The following is a 20000-nucleotide window of genomic DNA, read 5'->3' as shown; positions in this document are numbered from 1 at the left end:
CTGGGCTGCGCACCCGGGCGCGCACACCTTGGCACCCGCGTTTCCTTCATTTTAAATTTTTTTTTTTTACAATCTCTCAAGTGGGAAATTCTATAATCTCAACTTTTTTTGCCTTTTCAGGAAACTTTTGAATGGAGCGCATCATTGGTGCGCTCCGAAGTGTGCTCCAAGGTGCGCACCTCTGGTGTGCTCCAAAGCTCTCTCCAGCTGCGTGCACCTGCCCCGGCCGCGCACCCGGCCCCGCCCAGCTTCGCTCACCTGTCCCGGGCGTCTGGTGCGGAACCTTAGAGTAAGAAACATCACCGTGCACCTTGGCCAACGTGCGCGACTCGACCGAGCGCGCACTGGCCGAGGTGCACACCGATTTCACCTGGGTGCGCGCGCAGCACCTCGGGCGCACCGGGGTGCGCGCACAACGCCCGGGTTGCACCGTGGCCTGTGTGCTCGGGGCGCCTCGGGTGCGCGCTCGGTGTCGCCCCCGCGCGCGCGGTAGTGCGGGCAGCGCACCCCGGCCCGGCCCGGCCCCGACGAGAACGCAAACGGGCAAAAGGTTTATTCAAATAGCATTGCGACGCCCGGCGAAAAACTAAAAAAGGGTGCAACACCGGGACTTCCCGGGAGGTCACCCATCCCAGTACTACTCCGGCCCAAGCGCGCTTAACTGCGGAGTTCTGATGGGATCCGGTGCACTAACGCTGGTATGATCGCACCCGTTATGAGCTTGTCGCAGTGTGTACTTAGCAAACCGCGACCCACGTGCGAATCCACCCCGGCCACCCACCCCCGTCGAGGTGCACACCCTCCCTCGCGAAGTGCGCCCCGTTCGCCAAGTGTGAGCCCTGCCCGGGTGCGCGCACCTTGCTAGGGCGTCGGGTGTGCACCCGGCCCGGCCTACGTGCGTGCACCTGGACGGGGCGTCGTGTGCGTGCAGTGTCCCGTCTGCAACGCGGTGCCCACACACCACCTCGGGCGCAACGACCTGCGCTCACATGTGGGCCGAGTGCACCTTGGTGCATGTTCGGGGCGCCTCGGGTGCACGCTCGATCTTGCCCCGGTGCACCAAGGCGCTCGGTTTGCCCCGGGTGCGCACTTGGTGCAAGGTGGGCACCCAAAATAGGGATCAAGCACCAAAACACAAGTTTCGGGATGCAAAATGGGACCCAAGGACCACAAATGCGTTCCAAGACCCATGATGGGTCCACGAGAACAAAAATGTGTTCCGAGACTTAATAAACAAATATTGGGTTTTAGGAGAAGAAACATGCTCTGATGCCCAAAACGAGAATCGACCCCGAAAAGGCCACAGGCCAAAAGTGGGATGCGAGACAAAAAAAAATGGGACCCGAGGACCAAAATTGGGTTCCCAGGTCGAAGACAGGGCAACCGGACAAGAAACGACCTCTAAGGCTCGAAATGAGTCCCGACGACTAAAACTTGACAAGAAGCACCCATCAGGCACCCAACTCGACACCCATGGGATGCCGACCCACCCGGGCTTCCACCTAGCACACCTTGGCACCCACCCACCCTCGCACCCAACCTCGCACCCAACTTAGCACCTTTGAACCCACATTGGCACTCACCCTGACCCTGGCACCTTGGAACCCACATTGGCACTCACCTTGACCCTGGCACCCACCTTTGCACTCACCTTGGGACCCACCCTGGCTCCCACCTCGGCACCCACCCAGACACCCACCTTGGTTCCTTGGCACCCACCTTGGATCCTTGGCACCCACCCCGACACCCACCTTGGCACGCAACTTGGCTACTTGCCACCCACCTTGGCTCCTTGACGCCCACCCCGACAACCACCCCGTGACCTACCCTGGCTAGGGTTGGTGCACACCCACCCTGGTGCCCACCTTGGCACCCACCCCATGACCCACCTTGGCACGCACCTTAGTACCCACCCCGTTACCCACCCTAGGACCCACCCCGTGACCCACCTTGGCCAGGGTGGGTGCCTTGGTGCGCACAACTTGCCTGGGCTGCACACCAGGGCGGGCTCAAGATGGCACCCGCGTTCCGTTTTTTTCACTATCTTTCAAAACGGAAATTTTAAAATCTCGTTTTTTTTTTTTTTTTGCCTTTTCTGGAAATTAGTGAAGGCAGCGCATCAAAGGTGCGCAATGCTGGTGCGAACCCGGGAGCGCTCCGATGTGTGCTCCAAGGTGCGGCGTGCACGAAGTCCGAGCCCGGCTTGCCCCGGGTGCGCACCTCGCGTGCACCTTCGCCGGGGTGAGCACCTTGGCTGGGTTGCGCGCCCTGGTGCGCACCAAGGAGCGCTCTGAAGTGTGCTCCAAGGTGCGGCGTGCACGAAGTCGGAGCTCGGTTTGCCCCGGGTGTGCACCTCGGGTGCGCACCTCGCGTGCACCTTCGCTGCGGTGGGCACCTTGGCTGGGTTGCGCGCCTTGGTGGGCACCATGCAGTGCACGAAGTCGGAGCCCGGTTTGCCCCGGGCGCGCACCTCCGCCAGGGTGGGCACCTTGGTGCGCACAACTTGCCTGGGCTGCGCACCAGGAAGGGCTCAAGATGGCACCCGCGTTCCGTTTTTTTCACTATCTTTCAGAACGGAAATTTTAAAATATCGTTTTTTTTTGCCTTTTCTGGAAATTAGTGAAGGCAGCGCATCAAAGGTGCGCAACGCTGGTGCGAACCTGGGAGCGCTCCGATGTGTGCTCCAAGGTGCGGCGTGCACGAAGTCGGAGCCCGGTTTGCCCCGGGTGCGCCCTGGTGGGCACCATGGTGCGCACCAAGGAGCGCTCCGAAGTGTGCTCCAAGGTGCGGCCTGCACGAAGTCGGAGCCCGGTTTGCCCCGGGCGTGCACCGCGGGTGGGCACCTTGGTGCGCATGCCTTGCCTGGGCTGCGCACCAGGGCGGGCTCAAGATGGCACCCGCGTTCCGTTTTTTTCACTATCTTTCAAAACGGAAATTTTAAAATCTCATTTTTTTTTGCCTTTTCTGGAAATTAGTGAAGGCAGCGCATCAAAGGTGCGCACCTCGCTGCCCACCACGGTGCGCAACGCCGGTGGGCACCCGGGAGTGCTTCGAAGTGTGCTCCAAGGTGCTGCGTGCACGTTGTCGGAGCCCGGTTTGCCCCGGGTGCGCACCTCGCGTGCACCTTCGTCAGGGTGGGCACCTTGGCTGGGTTTGCCCCGGCTGCGCTCCGAAGCGGGGTTATTGGAGCGCCGCCTCTTTTTTTGTCGGAGCGTTTGGTGGGGTTTCTCGCATTGGCTCTTCCCAGGCCCGGTTGCCACCCTGGCGCGCACGAAGTCGGAAGTAGGGTTAATTGCCCGGGTGCGCACCTTTGCCAGGGTGGGCACCTTACCTGGGCTGTGCACCCGGGCGGGCTCAAGATGGCACCCGCGTTCCGTTTTTTTCACTATCTTTCAAAACGGAAATTTTAAAATCTCCTCTTTTTTTTGCCTTTTCTGGAAATTAGTGAAGGCAGCGCATCAAAGGTGCGCACCTCGCTGCCCACCTTGGTGTGCTCTGAGGTGCGCACCCGGGAGCGCTACGAAGTGTGCTCCAAGGTGCGGCGTGCACGTTGTCGGAGCCCGGTTTGCCCCGGGTGCGCACCTCGCCTGCACCTTGGCCGGGGTGGGCACCCTGGCTGGGTTTGCCCAGGGTGCGCTCCGAAGCGGGGTTACTGGAGCGCCCCCTCTTTTTTTGTCAGAGCGTTTGGTGGGGTTTCTCGCATTGGCTCTTCCCAGGCCCGGTTGTTGGGTGCGCTCCCACCCTGGCGCGCGCGAAGTTGGAAGTTGGGTTAATTGCCCGGGCGCGCACCTTCGCCAGGGTGGGCACCTTGGTGCGCACACCTTGGCTGGGCTGCGCACCAGGGCGGGCTCAAGATGGCACCAGCATTCCCTTTTTCTCACTATCTTTCAAAACGGAAATTTTAAAATCTCGTTTTCTTTTGCCTTTTATGGAAATTAGTGAAGGCATCGCATCAAAGGTGCGCACCTCGCTGCCCACCTTGGTGTGCTCCGAGGTGCCCACCACGGTGCGCTCCGAGGTGCCCACCACGGTGCGCTCCGAGGTGCCCACCACGGTGCGCAACGCCGGTGCGAACCCGGGAGCGCCCCGATGTGTGCTCCAAGGTGCGGCGTGCACGAAGCCGGACCCCGGTTTGCCCCGGGTGCGCACCTCGCGTGCACCTTGGTGCGCACACCTTGGCTGGGTTGCGCGGCCTGGTGGGCACCATGGTGCGCACCAAGGAGCGCTCCGAAGTGTGCTCCAAGGTGCGGCGTGCACGAAGTCCTAGCCCGGTTTGCCCCGGGTGCGCACCTTCGCCGCGGTGGGCACCATGGCGTGCACGAAGTCGGAGCCCGGTTTGCCCCGGGTGCGCACCTCGCGTGCACCTTCGCCGGGGTGGGCACCTCGGCTGGGTTGCGCGCCCTGGTGCGCACCAAGGAGCGCTCCGAAGTGTGCTCCAAGGTGCGGCGTGCACGAAGTCGGAGCCCGGTTTGCCCCGGGTGCGCACCTTCGCCGCGGTGGGCACCCTGGTGCGCACCATGGCGTGCACGAAGTCGGAGCCCGGTTTGCCCCGGGTGCGCACCTCGCGTGCACCTTCGGCGGGGTTGCGCGCCCTGGTGCGCACCAAGGAGCGCTCCGAAGTGTGCTCCAAGGTGCGGCGTGCACGAAGTCGGAGCCCGGTTTGCCCCGGGTGCGCACCTCGCGTGCACCTTCGGCGGGGTTGCGCGCCCTGGTGGGCACCATGGTGCGCACCAAGGAGCGCTCCGAAGTGTGCTCCAAGGTGCGGCGTGCACGAAGTCGGAGCCCGGTTTGCCCCGGGTGCGCACCTCGCGTGCACCTTCGCCGCGGTGGGCACCATGGCGTGCACGAAGTCGGAGCCCGGTTTGCCCCGGGTGCGCACCTCGCGTGCACCTTCGCCGGGGTGGGCACCTCGGCTGGGTTGCGCGCCCTGGTGCGCACCAAGGAGCGCTCCGAAGTGTGCTCCAAGGTGCGGCGTGCACGAAGTCGGAGCCCGGTTTGCCCCGGGTGCGCACCTCGCGTGCACCTTCGCCGCGGTGGGCACCATGGCGTGCACGAAGTCGGAGCCCGGTTTGCCTCGGGTGCGCACCCCGCGTGCACCTTCGCCGGGGTGGGCACCTCGGCTGGGTTGCGCGCCCTGGTGCGCACCAAGGAGCGCTCCGAAGTGTGCTCCAAGGTGCGGCGTGCACGAAGTCGGAGCCCGGTTTGCCCCGGGTGCGCACCTCGCGTGCACCTTCGCCGCGGTGGGCACCTTGGCTGGGTTGGGCACCATTGAGCGCTCCGAAGTGTGCTCCAAGGTGCGCACCATGGCCCTCCAAGGTGCGCAGCATGGCGTGCACGAAGTCGGAGCCCGGTTTGCCCCGGGTGCGCACCTCGCGTGCACCTTCGCCAGGGTGGGCACCTCGGTGCGCACACCTTCTCAATGTTTTCTTGCCTTTTCTGGAAATTGGTGAAGGCAGCGCATCAAAGGTGCGCACCTCGGTGTGCTCCGAGGTGCGAACCCGAGAGCGCTCCGAGGTGCCCACGAAGTCGAAAGTCGGGTTAATTGCATTGTTTTCCCCGGGTGCGCTCCGAGGTGCGCAACATCGGTGCGCACCAAGGAGGGCTCCGAAGTGTGCTCCAAGGTGCGCACGATTCGGAGCTCGGTTTGCCCGGGGTGCGCACACCTTGGCTGGGTTGCGCACCCTTTGTGCGCTCCAAGGTGCGCACGAAGTCGGAGCTCGGTTTGCCCCGGGTGCGCACCTTCGCCAGGGTGCGCACCTTGATGCGCACGCCTTGGCTGGGCTGCGCACCTTGGTGGGCGCCATGGTGCGCACCTTTCGTGCGCTCCAAGGTGCGCACGAAGTCGGAGCTCGGTTTGCCCCGGGTGCGCACCTTGGTGGGCGCCATGGTGCACTCCGAGGTGCCCAAGATTGGTGCGCAACAAGGAGCGCTCCGAAGTGCGCTCCAAGGTGCGCAGGTGCGCGCGAAGTCGAAAGTTGGGTTAATTGTCCGGTTTGCCTCGGGTGCGCACCTTGCGTGCACCTTCGCCAGGGTGGGCGCCTTGGTGCGCACACCTTGGCTGGGCTGCGCACCCGGGCGCGCACACCTTGGCACCCGCGTTTCCTTCATTTTAAATTTTTTTTTTTTACAATCTCTCAAGTGGGAAATTCTATAATCTCAACTTTTTTTGCCTTTTCAGGAAACTTTTGAATGGAGCGCATCATTGGTGCGCTCCGAAGTGTGCTCCAAGGTGCGCACCTCTGGTGTGCTCCAAAGCTCTCTCCAGCTGCGTGCACCTGCCCCGGCCGCGCACCCGGCCCCGCCCAGCTTCGCTCACCTGTCCCGGGCGTCTGGTGCGGAACCTTAGAGTAAGAAACATCACCGTGCACCTTGGCCAACGTGCGCGACTCGACCGAGCGCGCACTGGCCGAGGTGCACACCGATTTCACCTGGGTGCGCGCGCAGCACCTCGGGCGCACCGGGGTGCGCGCACAACGCCCGGGTTGCACCGTGGCCTGTGTGCTCGGGGCGCCTCGGGTGCGCGCTCGGTGTCGCCCCCCGCGCGCGCGGTAGTGCGGGCAGCGCACCCCGGCCCGGCCCGGCCCCGACGAGAACGCAAACGGGCAAAAGGTTTATTCAAATAGCATTGCGACGCCCGGCGAAAAACTAAAAAAGGGTGCAACACCGGGACTTCCCGGGAGGTCACCCATCCCAGTACTACTCCGGCCCAAGCGCGCTTAACTGCGGAGTTCTGATGGGATCCGGTGCACTAACGCTGGTATGATCGCACCCGTTATGAGCTTGTCGCAGTGTGTACTTAGCAAACCGCGACCCACGTGCGAATCCACCCCGGCCACCCACCCCCGTCGAGGTGCACACCCTCCCTCGCGAAGTGCGCCCCGTTCGCCAAGTGTGAGCCCTGCCCGGGTGCGCGCACCTTGCTAGGGCGTCGGGTGTGCACCCGGCCCGGCCTACGTGCGTGCACCTGGACGGGGCGTCGTGTGCGTGCAGTGTCCCGTCTGCAACGCGGTGCCCACACACCACCTCGGGCGCAACGACCTGCGCTCACATGTGGGCCGAGTGCACCTTGGTGCATGTTCGGGGCGCCTCGGGTGCACGCTCGATCTTGCCCCGGTGCACCAAGGCGCTCGGTTTGCCCCGGGTGCGCACTTGGTGCAAGGTGGGCACCCAAAATAGGGATCAAGCACCAAAACACAAGTTTCGGGATGCAAAATGGGACCCAAGGACCACAAATGCGTTCCAAGACCCATGATGGGTCCACGAGAACAAAAATGTGTTCCGAGACTTAATAAACAAATATTGGGTTTTAGGAGAAGAAACATGCTCTGATGCCCAAAACGAGAATCGACCCCGAAAAGGCCACAGGCCAAAAGTGGGATGCGAGACAAAAAAAAATGGGACCCGAGGACCAAAATTGGGTTCCCAGGTCGAAGACAGGGCAACCGGACAAGAAACGACCTCTAAGGCTCGAAATGAGTCCCGACGACTAAAACTTGACAAGAAGCACCCATCAGGCACCCAACTCGACACCCATGGGATGCCGACCCACCCGGGCTTCCACCTAGCACACCTTGGCACCCACCCACCCTCGCACCCAACCTCGCACCCAACTTAGCACCTTTGAACCCACATTGGCACTCACCCTGACCCTGGCACCTTGGAACCCACATTGGCACTCACCTTGACCCTGGCACCCACCTTTGCACTCACCTTGGGACCCACCCTGGCTCCCACCTCGGCACCCACCCAGACACCCACCTTGGTTCCTTGGCACCCACCTTGGATCCTTGGCACCCACCCCGACACCCACCTTGGCACGCAACTTGGCTACTTGCCACCCACCTTGGCTCCTTGACGCCCACCCCGACAACCACCCCGTGACCTACCCTGGCTAGGGTTGGTGCACACCCACCCTGGTGCCCACCTTGGCACCCACCCCATGACCCACCTTGGCACGCACCTTAGTACCCACCCCGTTACCCACCCTAGGACCCACCCCGTGACCCACCTTGGCCAGGGTGGGTGCACCCACCCTGGTGCCCACCTTGGCACCCACCCATCCTAGCACCCAGCCTGTGACCGGGCTTGGAACCCAACCTTGCACCCGTCTTGGCCAGTGTGGGTGCGCACCCATCCTGGCACCCACGTTGTGACACACCCTTTAACCCACGCACCCTAGCAGCCACGTTGGCACCCACCTTGGAACACAACCTAGCAACTTGGCACCCACCCCGTGACCCACCTTGGCATCCACCATAGCAGTCGCCCACTTGGCACCCACCTTGGAACCCAAGTTGGCACCCACCTCGGCACCCACCTTGACACTTGTGGACCCACCTTGCCACTCACCCTAGCATCGACCCATCCTAGCACCCACCCTGGCACCTTTGCACCCTAGCACTCACCCATCCTAGCACCTAACCTGTGACCCACCTTGACACTCACCCTCGCACCCACCTTGGAACCCAACCTAGCACCCACCCACCCTGACACCAACCCTAGCACCTACCCACCCTTGCACCCACCCTGTGACCCATCTTGGCACCCACCCATCCTACCACTCAACCTATCACCCACCTTCTCACCCACCTTGGCATCCACCTTAGCACCCACCCACACTGGCACCTTGGCACCCACCTCGGGCAAGGTGGGTGCACACCCACCCTGACACCCAATTTAGAACCAACCGAGCATGTTACCCACCTTGGCACCCACATTGCAGCCCACCCTAGTACCCACCCTATGACCCACATTGGCATCCACACCCTAGCACCCAGGCACCTCGACACCCGCCTTGACACGCACCCTAGCACTAAACCTGTGACCCACCTTGGAACTCACCCTAGAACCCACCCACCCTGTGAACCACCTTGGCATCCACCTTAGCACCCACCCACCTTGGCACCCACTCTAGCACTCACCCATCCTAACACCCAACTTGTTACCCACCTTGGCACCCGCCCTCGCGTCCACCTTGAAACCCACCCTAGCACCCACCCACGCAGGAGCCCACCTTGGCACCCAACCTAACACCCACGCATCCTGGCACCCAACTTGTGACCCACCTTGGAACCCACCCTAGTACCCACCTTTGAACCCACTATATCACCAACCCACCTTGGCACCCACCCTATGACCCTCTTTGGAATCCACCCTAGCACGCACCCACCCTGGCACCCACCATGGAGCGCACCCTAGCACCCACCCACCTCGGCACGCACCTCAACACCCACCTTGGTGTGCGCACTGCGCCAACCTCTCAAAGACCCTATGTGGTGCGCTCCAAAGTGTACACCTTTGGTGCGCTCCAAGGTGCGCACCTTTGGTGCACACCGAGGTGCACACCAAAGTGTGCACCGAGGTGAGCACCAAAGTGCACTCCAAGGTGCACACCAAGGCGTGCACCTTTGGTGCGGTCAATGCAAACGAATTCGGAAGTTGGGGTCGATGTCCTAATCGCTGCTGCAGACTACACGTATGAGAATCGGACAAATAGCTTTATATAGGGGAGGTGTTGCGTTTGATGGGTCGACTCCCCTGGTTGTGTGCACTGCACCAACTTCAAAGACCCTGTCTTGTTTAAGAAGTCAAAAGTTGGGGTGGATGTCCTAATCATTGCTGCAGTCTACGCATGTATGAGAATCAGACAAATAGCTTATATAGGGGAGGTGTTGCATTCGGTGGGTTGACTCCCCTGGTTGTGCGCACTGCGCCAACCTCAAAGACCCCGCATAGCAGAAGAAGTCGGAAGTCGGATTTTGGTGAGCACCAAGGCGTGCACCTTTGGTGCGGTCAACGCAGACGAATTCAGAAGTTGGGGTGGATGTCCTAATCGTTGTTGCAGGCTACACATGTATGAGAATCAGACAAATAGCTTATATAGGGGAGGTGTTGGGTTTGATGGGTCAACTCCCTTGGTTGTGCGCATTACGCCAACCTCAAAGACCTTGTTTTCGTTAAGAAGTCAAAAGTTGGGGTCAATGTCCTAATGGCTCCTGTAGGCTACACATGTATGAGAATCGGACAAATAGCTTATATAGGGGAGGTGTTGGGTTTGATGGGTCGACTCCCCTGGTTGTGCGCATTACGTCAACCTCAAAGACCTTGTTTTCGTTAAGAAGTCAAAAGTTGGGGTCGATGTCCTAATTGCTCCTGTAGACTACACATGTATGAGAATCAGACAAATAGCTTATATAGGGGAGGTGTTGGGTTTGATGGGTTGACTCCCCTAGTTGTTCGCATTACACCAACCTCAAAGACCTTGTTTTCGTTTAGAAGCCGAAAGTTGGGGTCGATGTCCTAATTGCTCCTGCAGGCTACGCATGTATGAGAATCAGACAAATAGCTTATATAGGGGAGGTGTTGGGTTTGATGGGTCGACTCCCCTGGTTGTGCGCATTGCGCCAACCTCAAAGACCCTGCATTGCGGATGAAGTCGAAAGTCAGAGTTTGGTGTGCTACAAGGTGTGGTCGAAGGTGCTCACCTAGGTGTGCACCTTTGGAGCGCAGGAAAAGTGCCCTCCAAAAGTGCGCACCTTTGGAGTGCACAAAAGTGCCCTCCAAAAGTGCGCACCTTTGGAGCGCACAAAAGTGCCCTCCAAAAAGTGCCCTCCAAAAGTGCGCACCTTTGGAGCGCACAAAAGTGCCCTCCAAAAAGTGCCCTCCAAAAGTGCGCACCTTTGGAGTGCAGAAAAGTGCCCTCCAAAAAGTGCCCTCCAAAAGTGTGCACCTTTGGAGTGCACAAAAGTGCCCTCCAAAAGTGCGCACCTTTGGAGCGCAGAAAAGTGCCCTCCAAAAAGTGCCCTCCAAAAGTGCGCACCTTTGGAGCGCAGAAAAGTGCCCTCCAAAAAGTGCCCTCCAAAAGTGCGCACCTTTGGAGCGCAGAAAAGTGCCCTCCAAAAAGTGCCCTCCAAAAGTGCGCACCTTTGGAGCGCAGAAAAGTGCCCTCCAAAAAGTGCCCTCCAAAAGTGCGCACCTTTGGAGCGCACAAAAGTGCCCTCCAAAAAGTGCCCTCCAAAAGTGCGCACCTTTGGAGCGCACAAAAGTGCCCTCCAAAAGTGCGCACCTTTGGAGCGCACAAAAGTGCCCTCCAAAAGTGCGCACTTTTGGTGCGCACCAAGGCGCTGGTTCGGTCGTTGCAGGCGAGTTCGGAAGTTGGGGTCGATGTCCTGAGCGGAGGTGCAAACTACACAGGTGTCGGAATCGGACAAATAGCTTATATAGGGGAGGTGTATGCTTCGATGGGTCGACTCCCCAGGTTGAGCGCACCGCGCCAACCTCAAAGACCCTACGGTATGGATGAAGTCGGAAGTTGGGTCCGATGACCGATTCGATTAGTAGGTATGCTCATGAGGTCGGAATTTGGGTCCGATGACCTGCCATGTGCAGGAAGGCGAATGTTGGCACTGTGCGTTGCAAGGTGCACACCAAGGTGCTGGTGCGGTCTTTTTAGTCGAGTTCGGAAGTTGGGGTCGATGTCCTGATCGGAGGTGCAAGCTACACAGGTGTGGGAATCGGACAAATAGCTTATATAGGGGAGGTGTATGCTTCGTTGGGTCGACTCCCCGGGTTGAGCGCACCGCGCCAACCTCAAAGACCCTACGGTATGGATGAAGTCGGAAGTTGGGTCCGATGACCGATTCGATATGTAGGCATACTCGCGAGGTCGGAATTTGGGTCCGATGACCTGCCATGTGCAGGAAGGCGAATGTTGGCACTGTGCGTTGCAAGGTGCGCACCAAGGCGCTGGTTCGGTCGTTGCAGGCGAGTTCGGAAGTTGGGGTCGATGTCCTGATCGGAGGTGCAAACTACACAGGTGTGGGAATCGGACAAATAGCTTATATAGGGGAGGTGTATGCTTCGTTGGGTCGACTCCCCGGGTTGAGCGCACCGCGCCAACCTCAAAGACCCTACGGTATGGATGAAGTCGGAAGTTGTGTCCGATGACCGATTCGATATGTAGGCATACTCGCGAGGTCGGAATTTGGGTCCGATGACCTGCCATGTGCAGGAAGGCGAATGTTGGGACTGTGCGTCGCAAGGTGCGCACCAAGGCGCTGGTGCCGTCGTTGCAGTCGAGTTCGGAAGTTGGGGTCGATGTCCTGGTCAGAGGTGCAAACTACACAGGTGTGGGAATCGGACAAATAGCTTATATAGGGGAGGTGTATGCTTCGATGGGTCGACTCCCCGGGTTGAGCGCACCGCGCCAACCTCAAAGACCCTACAGTATGGATGAAGTCGGAAGTTGGGTCCGATGACCGATTCGATACGTAGGCATATTGGCGAGGTCTGAATTTGTGTCCGATGACCTGCCATGCGCAGGAAGGCGGAATTTGGGTCCGATGACCGAGTTGATGGCGTGCCATGCGCAGAAAGGCGGAATTTGGGTCCGATGACCGAGTTGATGTTGATGGCCCGCCATGCACAGGAAGGCGGAATTTGGGTCCGATGACCGATTTGAAGGCGTGCCATGCGCAGAAAGGCGGAGTTTGGGTCCGATGACCGAGTTGATATTGATGGCCCGCCATGCGCAGGAAGGCGGAATTTGGGTCCGATGACCTGACATACGCATGGAGTCCGACTCGGGGGCCGATGTTCGATTCGATGACTTGCATTGTGGGTAAAGTCGGAAGTTGTGGTCTTTGACCCGATTCGATGACCAGACTTCGGCTGCTTGAGAATCGGACAAATAACTTATATAGGGGAGGTAGTGTTCTCGAGCATCCTCCCCCCGTGCCCGTTTATGTCGATTGATGCTGGTGCTCGACTGGTTGGAGCGCTCGGATGCAAAAATCTTGCACCAGGATTTATCGATTGTGATGGACACGGCAAGTCTCCTGATTGCTATGCAGGAGCTCATCGTGAATCTCTATGCGGCCTTGGTATGGACTCGACCTGCGGAATGGTTCGGCAATGGTAGTCGCTCCAACACGTCCTTGCAATGGCCACAGAGGTGATTCGACTAGAGCTCCAGTCTAGCTTTTGGGTTGCTTGGCGGACTGGTATAGCCGCGATCGAGTTCCGGCCATGAACGTTTTAGATAGCTCTTGGGCTTTCTGGGACGGAAGTCGGAAGTTTGGGCTGTTGTCCGATTTGATGACCATTCTTCGGATGTGTGAGAATCGGACAAATAACTTATATAGGGGACTGTGTTGTCTCACGCAGCCCCCTCCGTGCCCCTCTATCTCGACCGATGTTGGTGCTTGAAAGGGTTGGGATCGCTCGGATTTATAAACGTGCACCACCATTTGTCGAGTGTGAGGGACGCGGCAGGTCTCCTAAATGCTATACGGGCGCTCTCTGAGAATCTCTATCCGGCCTCGACACAGACTAGTCTTGCTGAATGGTTTGGCACTGGTAGTCGATCCAACACGTCGTTGTTGTGGCCGCCTAGGCGATTCGATTCGAGCCCCCGTCTAGCTTTTGGGTTGCTTGGCGGATTTTGCCCTATCCGCAAGTGAGCTCGGTCCCTAAACGTTCGAGAAACCCGATTGCTATGCGCCGACTCTCTTTCTTGCGAGCCTCCATCTAGCTTTTGGGTCTCTACGGAACGGAAGTCGGAATCTGGGACCGTTGTTTGATTCGACGAGGCAGACTACGGTTGTGCGAGAATCGGACAAATAACTTATATAGGGGAGGTGTTGACTGGAGCATTCTCCCCCGTGCCCCTCTAACTCGACCAATGCTGGCGCTCGAACGGTGGTAGCGCTCGGATTTTCGTTGAGCGCCAGCATTGGTCGATTTAGAGGGGCATGCGAGATTCCCGAATGCTATGCGAGGGCTCTAACGGAAATGTCTATTGGTTTCGGTATGGATGCAATTGCGAGTGGTTCGGCAAAGGTAGTCATTCCGATGCGTCCATGTCGTGGCCAAATCGATAATTCGATTTGAGCCCTCGTATAGCATTTGGGTCTCTCGATGTGATTCCGCATTCCAGTCCCTTTGGGCACTGCTTGAGCCGCATCCCAGGGGGTTCCCTTCCCAATAATCTGCCTCGCAACCCGATTGCTATGCGGTGAGGCTCCTCGGCCGCCTCGGAACTATCTGTGTATCAGACGCATCGCGGGATAAGGGGTTGGCAACGGTAGTCGCCCCAAGCGCGTCCGATGCTTGGACCATTCCGAGGCGGCCCTGAAGCCTCTTCCGTCTAGCCGTTGGGTCCTTCTCGCCGCATCCCTTGCCTCGCACCCCGATTGCTATGCGGTGAGGCTCCTCGGCCGCCTTGGAACTATCTGTGTATCAGACGCATCGCGGGATAAGGGGTTGTCACTGGTAGTCGCCCCAAGCGCGTCCGATGCTTGGACCATTCCGAGGCGGCCCTGAAGCCTCTTCCGTCTAGCCGTTGGGTCCTTCTCGCCGCATCCCTCGACTCGCACCCCGATTGCTATGCGGTGAGGCTCCTCGGCCGCCTTGGAACTATCTGTGTATCGGACGCGTCGCGGGATAAGGGGTTGTCACTGGTAGTCGCCCCAAGCGCGTCCGATGCTTGGACCATTCCGAGGCGGCCCTGAAGCCTCTTCCGTCTAGCCGTTGGGTCCTTCTCGCCGCATCCCTCGCCTCGCACCCCGATTGCTATGCGGTGAGGCTCCTCGGCCGCCTTGGAACTATCTGTGTATCGGACGCGTCGCGGGATAAGGGGTTGTCACTGGTAGTCGCCCCAAGCGCGTGCGATGCATGGACCATTCCCAGGCGGCCCTGAAGCCTCTTCCGTCTAGCCGTTGGGTCCTTCTCGCCGCATCCCTCGCCTCGCACCCCGATTGCTATGCGGTGAGGCTCCTCGGCCGCCTTGGAACTATCTGTGTATCGGACGCGTCGCGGGATAAGGGGTTGTCACTGGTAGTCGCCCCAAGCGCGTCCGATGCTTGGACCATTCCGAGGCGGCCCTGAAGCCTCTTCCGTCTAGCCGTTGGGTCCTTCTCGCCGCATCCCTCGCCTCGCACCCCGATTGCTATGCGGTGAGGCTCCTCGGCCGCCTTGGAACTATCTGTGTATCGGACGCGTCGCGGGATAAGGGGTTGTCACTGGTAGTCGCCCCAAGCGCGTCCGATGCTTGGACCATTCCGAGGCGGCCCTGAAGCCTCTTCCGTCTAGCCGTTGGGTCCTTCTCGCCGCATCCCTCGCCTCGCACCCCGATTGCTATGCGGTGAGGCTCCTCGGCCGCCTTGGAACTATCTGTGTATCGGACGCGTCGCGGGATAAGGGGTTGTCACTGGTAGTCGCCCCAAGCGCGTCCGATGCTTGGACCATTCCGAGGCGGCCCTGAAGCCTCTTCCGTCTAGCCGTTGGGTCCTTCTCGCCGCATCCCTCGCCTCGCACCCCGATTGCTATGCGGTGAGGCTCCTCGGCCGCCTTGGAACTATCTGTGTATCGGACGCATCGCGGGATAAGGGGTTGTCACTGGTAGTCGCCCCAAGCGCGTCCGATGCTTGGACCATTCCGAGGCGGCCCTGAAGCCTCTTCCGTCTAGCCGTTGGGTCCTTCTCGCCGCATCCCTCGCCTCGCACCCCGATTGCTATGCGGTGAGGCTCCTCGGCCGCCTTGGAACTATCTGTGTATCGGACGCGTCGCGGGATAAGGGGTTGTCACTGGTAGTCGCCCCAAGCGCGTCCGATGCTTGGACCATTCCGAGGCGGCCCTGAAGCCTCTTCCGTCTAGCCGTTGGGTCCTTCTCGCCGCATCCCTCGCCTCGCACCCCGATTGCTATGCGGTGAGGCTCCTCGGCCGCCTTGGAACTATCTGTGTATCGGACGCGTCGCGGGATAAGGGGTTGTCACTGGTAGTCGCCCCAAGCGCGTCCGATGCTTGGACCATTCCGAGGCGGACCTGAAGCCTCTTCCGTCTAGCCGTTGGGTCCTTCTCGCCGCATCCCTCGCCTCGCACCCCGATTGCTATGCGGTGAGGCTCCTCGGCCGCCTTGGAACTATCTGTGTATCGGACGCGTCGCGGGATAAGGGGTTGTCACTGGTAGTCGCCCCAAGCGCGTCCGATGCTTGGACCATTCCGAGGCGGCCCTGAAGCCTCTTCCGTCTAGCCGTTGGGTCCTTCTCGCCGCATCCCTCGCCTCGCACCCCGATTGCTATGCGGTGAGGCTCCTCGGCCGCCTTGGAACTATCTGTGTATCGGACGCGTCGCGGGATAAGGGGTTGTCACTGGTAGTCGCCCCAAGCGCGTCCGATGCTTGGACCATTCCGAGGCGGCCCTGAAGCCTCTTCCGTCTAGCCGTTGGGTCCTTCTCGCCGCATCCCTCGCCTCGCACCCCGATTGCTATGCGGTGAGGCTCCTCGGCCGCCTTGGAACTATCTGTGTATCGGACGCATCGCGGGATAAGGGGTTGTCACTGGTAGTCGCCCCAAGCGCGTCCGATGCTTGGACCATTCCGAGGCGGCCCTGAAGCCTCTTCCGTCTAGCCGTTGGGTCCTTCTCGCCGCATCCCTCGCCTCGCACCCCGATTGCTATGCGGTGAGGCTCCTCGGCCGCCTTGGAACTATCTGTGTATCGGACGCGTCGCGGGATAAGGGGTTGTCACTGGTAGTCGCCCCAAGCGCGTCCGATGCTTGGACCATTCCGAGGCGGACCTGAAGCCTCTTCCGTCTAGCCGTTGGGTCCTTCTCGCCGCATCCCTCGCCTCGCACCCCGATTGCTATGCGGTGAGGCTCCTCGGCCGCCTTGGAACTATCTGTGTATCGGACGCGTCGCGGGATAAGGGGTTGTCACTGGTAGTCGCCCCAAGCGCGTCCGATGCTTGGACCATTCCGAGGCGGCCCTGAAGCCTCTTCCGTCTAGCCGTTGGGTCCTTCTCGCCGCATCCCTCGCCTCGCACCCCGATTGCTATGCGGTGAGGCTCCTCGGCCGCCTTGGAACTATCTGTGTATCGGACGCGTCGCGGGATAAGGGGTTGTCACTGGTAGTCGCCCCAAGCGCGTCCGATGCTTGGACCATTCCGAGGCGGACCTGAAGCCTCTTCCCTCTAGCCGTTGGGGCTTTCTCGCCGCATCCCTCGCATCGCACCCCGATTGCTATTCGGTGAGGCTCCTCGGCCGCCTTGGAACTATCTGTGTATCGGACGCATCGCGGGATAAGGGGTTGGCAGTGGTAGTCGCCCCAAGCGCGTCCGATGCTTGGACCATTCCGAGGCGGCCCTGCAGCCTCTTCCGTCTAGCCGTTGGGGCCATCTCGCTGCATCCCCCACCTCGCACCACGATTGCTATGCGGTGAGGCTCCTTGGCCGCCTCGGAACTATCTGTGTATCGGACGCATCGCGGGATAAGGGGTTGTCACTGGTAGTCGCCCCAAGCGCGTCCGATGCTTGGACTATTCCGAGGCGGCCCTGCAGCCTCTTCCGTCTAGCCGTTGGGGCCATCTCGCCGCATCCCCCAGCTCCTCGGCCGCCTCGGAACTATCTGTGTATCGGACGCATCGCGGGATAAGGGGTTGGCAGTGGTAGTCGCCCCAAGCGCGTTCGATGCTTGGACTATTCCGAGGCGGCCCCGCAGCCTCTTCCGTCTACCCTTTGGGGCCATCTCGCCGCATCCCTCGCCTCGCACCCCGATTGCTATGCGGTGAGGCTCCTCGGCCGCCTGGGAACTATCTTCGTATCGGATGCATCGCGGGATAAGGGGTTGTCACTGGTAGTCGCCCCAAGCGCGTCCGATGCTTGGACTATTCCGAGGCGGCCCTGTGGCCTCTTCCGTCTAGCCGTTGGGGCCATCTCGCCGCATCCCTCACCTCGCACCCCCATTGCTATGCGGTGAGGCTCCTCGGCCGCCTTGGAACTGTCTTCGTATCGGAAGCATCGCGGGATAAGGGGTTGTCACTGGTAGTCGCCCCAAGCGCGTCCGATGCTTGGACTATTCCGAGGCGGCCCTGCAGCCTCTTCCGTCTAGCCGTTGGGGCCATCTCGCCGCATCCCCCACCTCGCACCCGGATTGCTATGCGGTGAGGCTCCTCGGCCGCCTTGGAACTATCTTCGTATCGGACGCATCGCGGGATAAGGGGTTGTCACTGGTAGTCGCCCCAAGCGCGTCCGATGCTTGGACTATTCCGACGCGGCCCTGTGGCCTCTTCCGTCTAGCCGTTGGGGCCATCTCGCCGCATCCCCCACCTCGCACCCCGATTGCTATGCGGTGAGGCTCCTCGGCCGCCTTGGAACCATCTTCGTATCGGACGCATCGCGGGATGAGGGGTTGTCACTGGTAGTCGCCCCAAGCGCGTCCGATGCTTGGACCATTCCGAGGCGGCCCTGAAGCCTCTTCCGTCTAGCCGTTGGGGCCTTCCCGCCCCATCCCTCGCCTCGCACCCCCGATTGCTATGCGGTGAGGCTCCTCGGCCGCCTTGGAACCATCTGTGTATCGGACGCATCGCGGGATAAGGGGTTGGCACTGGTAGTCGCCCCAAGCGCGTCCGATGCTTGGAGCATTCCGAGGTGGCCCTGAAGCCTCTTCCGTCTAGCCGTTGGGGCCTTCCCGCCCCATCCCTCGCCTCGCACCCCGATTGATATGCGGTGAGGCTCCTCGGCCGCCTTGGAACTATCTGTGTATCGGACGCATCGCGGGATAAGGGGTTGGCACTGGTAGTCGTCCCAATCGCGTCCGATGCTTGGACCATTCCGAGGCGGCCCTGCAGCCTCTTCCGTTTAGCCGTCGGGGCCTTCCCGCCGCATCCCTCGCCTCGCATCCCGATTCCTATGCGGTGAGTCTTCTCGGCCGCCGCGGAACTATACCTGTTATTGCTACTGCATCCTTCGGCTGGTAACCTCCTCTGCCGCCTTGGAACGTTCTCTTTGTCGGACGCGTCGCGGGATAAGGGGTTGGCACTGGTAGTCGCCCCAAGCGCGCCCGATGCATAGACCGCTCCGAGTTGACCTTGCTTTCAGCCTCTCACATGCATAGACCTCTCTGAGTCGACCCTGCAGCCTCTCACGTTTAGCCTTTGGAATCTCGCCTCACAACATGATTGCTATCCTTGATGCATCCCTTGCCTCGAGCCCTGATTGCTTTCTTGGCTGCATCCCTCCTCTCCTCACAGCCCGGTTGTCATCACTGCTTCATCCATCGCTTCATGCATTCTGGCTGCTGGGCCCTTCCCACCGCACACCTCGATTGCTATCTCTTCTGCATCACACACCCCGATTGCTATCTCTGCTACATCCCTCGGCTCTCACTTCTGCATCCTTCGCCTCCCACCTCGATTGCTATCAATGCTGCATCCGTAACCTCACACCCCGATTGCTATGCGGGGAGGCTCCTTGGCCGCCTTGGAAATTTCTGTGTGTCGGACGCACCGCGGGATAAGGGGTTGGCACTGGTAGTCGCCCCAAGTGCGCCCGATTCTTAGACCGCTTCGAGGTGACCTCGTAGCCTCTTTCGTCCAGGCTTCCTGCCTTCAACGCCCTTTTTACACCTCGATTGCTATGCGCGGGCTCGTTGGCGTCTATCACCTCTCTGCGAAGAGTGGCACGATGATTGTTGGGGTAAATCGTAGCAGTCCGATCTCTGGCCTTGGGCCATTGTGAGGGCTGATCGATTTCCTGTGCGCATCTCGTGTTCGCCCAGTAACAGACTCGACGACTTGTAATCGGTCTTGTTCCCGATTGTTCCTGGAGGTAGTCTTCGGAACTCTTGGATTTGACCTGTCACTCGAACTGTCCTCTTCCGAGGATGCTTGTGTGTGTGTGCTTGTGCCATTTCCTTGGCGGTATTAACGAGATATTAAAGAGCGGAGTGAGCGCCTCGCCCAGCTATGTTTGGGGCTCTCACTCCCTTACCCGGTGTGCGACCGCTTTGCACGTAGGTTGCGGAGCATCGCGACTCTTTCGATGTTTGGCGGTTGTCTTCCGGTGATGCGTTGGTCCCGAAGTGCACGTTACTAGCATTTCTGCCATTGTTCTCGATCTTTGGCACGTTCCTTCGTTGCAATTGGATATATATCTCCGTTTATACGCGCAGGCTTCTCCCGCCTATTCAGCGCTGTCCCACTCTCAGCACTCTCGTGGTCTCCTTGGC

General features: G+C 60.2%; 2 non-coding genes across 2 annotated transcripts; both read right to left on the bottom strand.

The window, feature by feature from the left end:
• Window positions 1–593: 593 nt before the first annotated feature.
• On the bottom strand, window positions 594–712 carry LOC131869385 (5S ribosomal RNA). The gene has a single exon (XR_009367768.1). It is a non-coding gene; the product is annotated as a 5S ribosomal RNA (ribosomal RNA).
• Window positions 713–6652: 5940 nt separating this feature from the next.
• LOC131869384 (5S ribosomal RNA) lies at window positions 6653–6771 on the bottom strand. The gene has a single exon (XR_009367767.1). It is a non-coding gene; the product is annotated as a 5S ribosomal RNA (ribosomal RNA).
• Window positions 6772–20000: the final 13229 nt, after the last annotated feature.

This window comes from Cryptomeria japonica, unplaced genomic scaffold (genome assembly GCF_030272615.1).
Source record: "Cryptomeria japonica unplaced genomic scaffold, Sugi_1.0 HiC_scaffold_246, whole genome shotgun sequence".
Lineage (NCBI taxonomy): Eukaryota > Viridiplantae > Streptophyta > Pinopsida > Cupressales > Cupressaceae > Cryptomeria > Cryptomeria japonica.
Note: the sequence above shows the minus strand (reverse complement) of the source record. Positions and strands in the feature narration are given on the sequence as shown.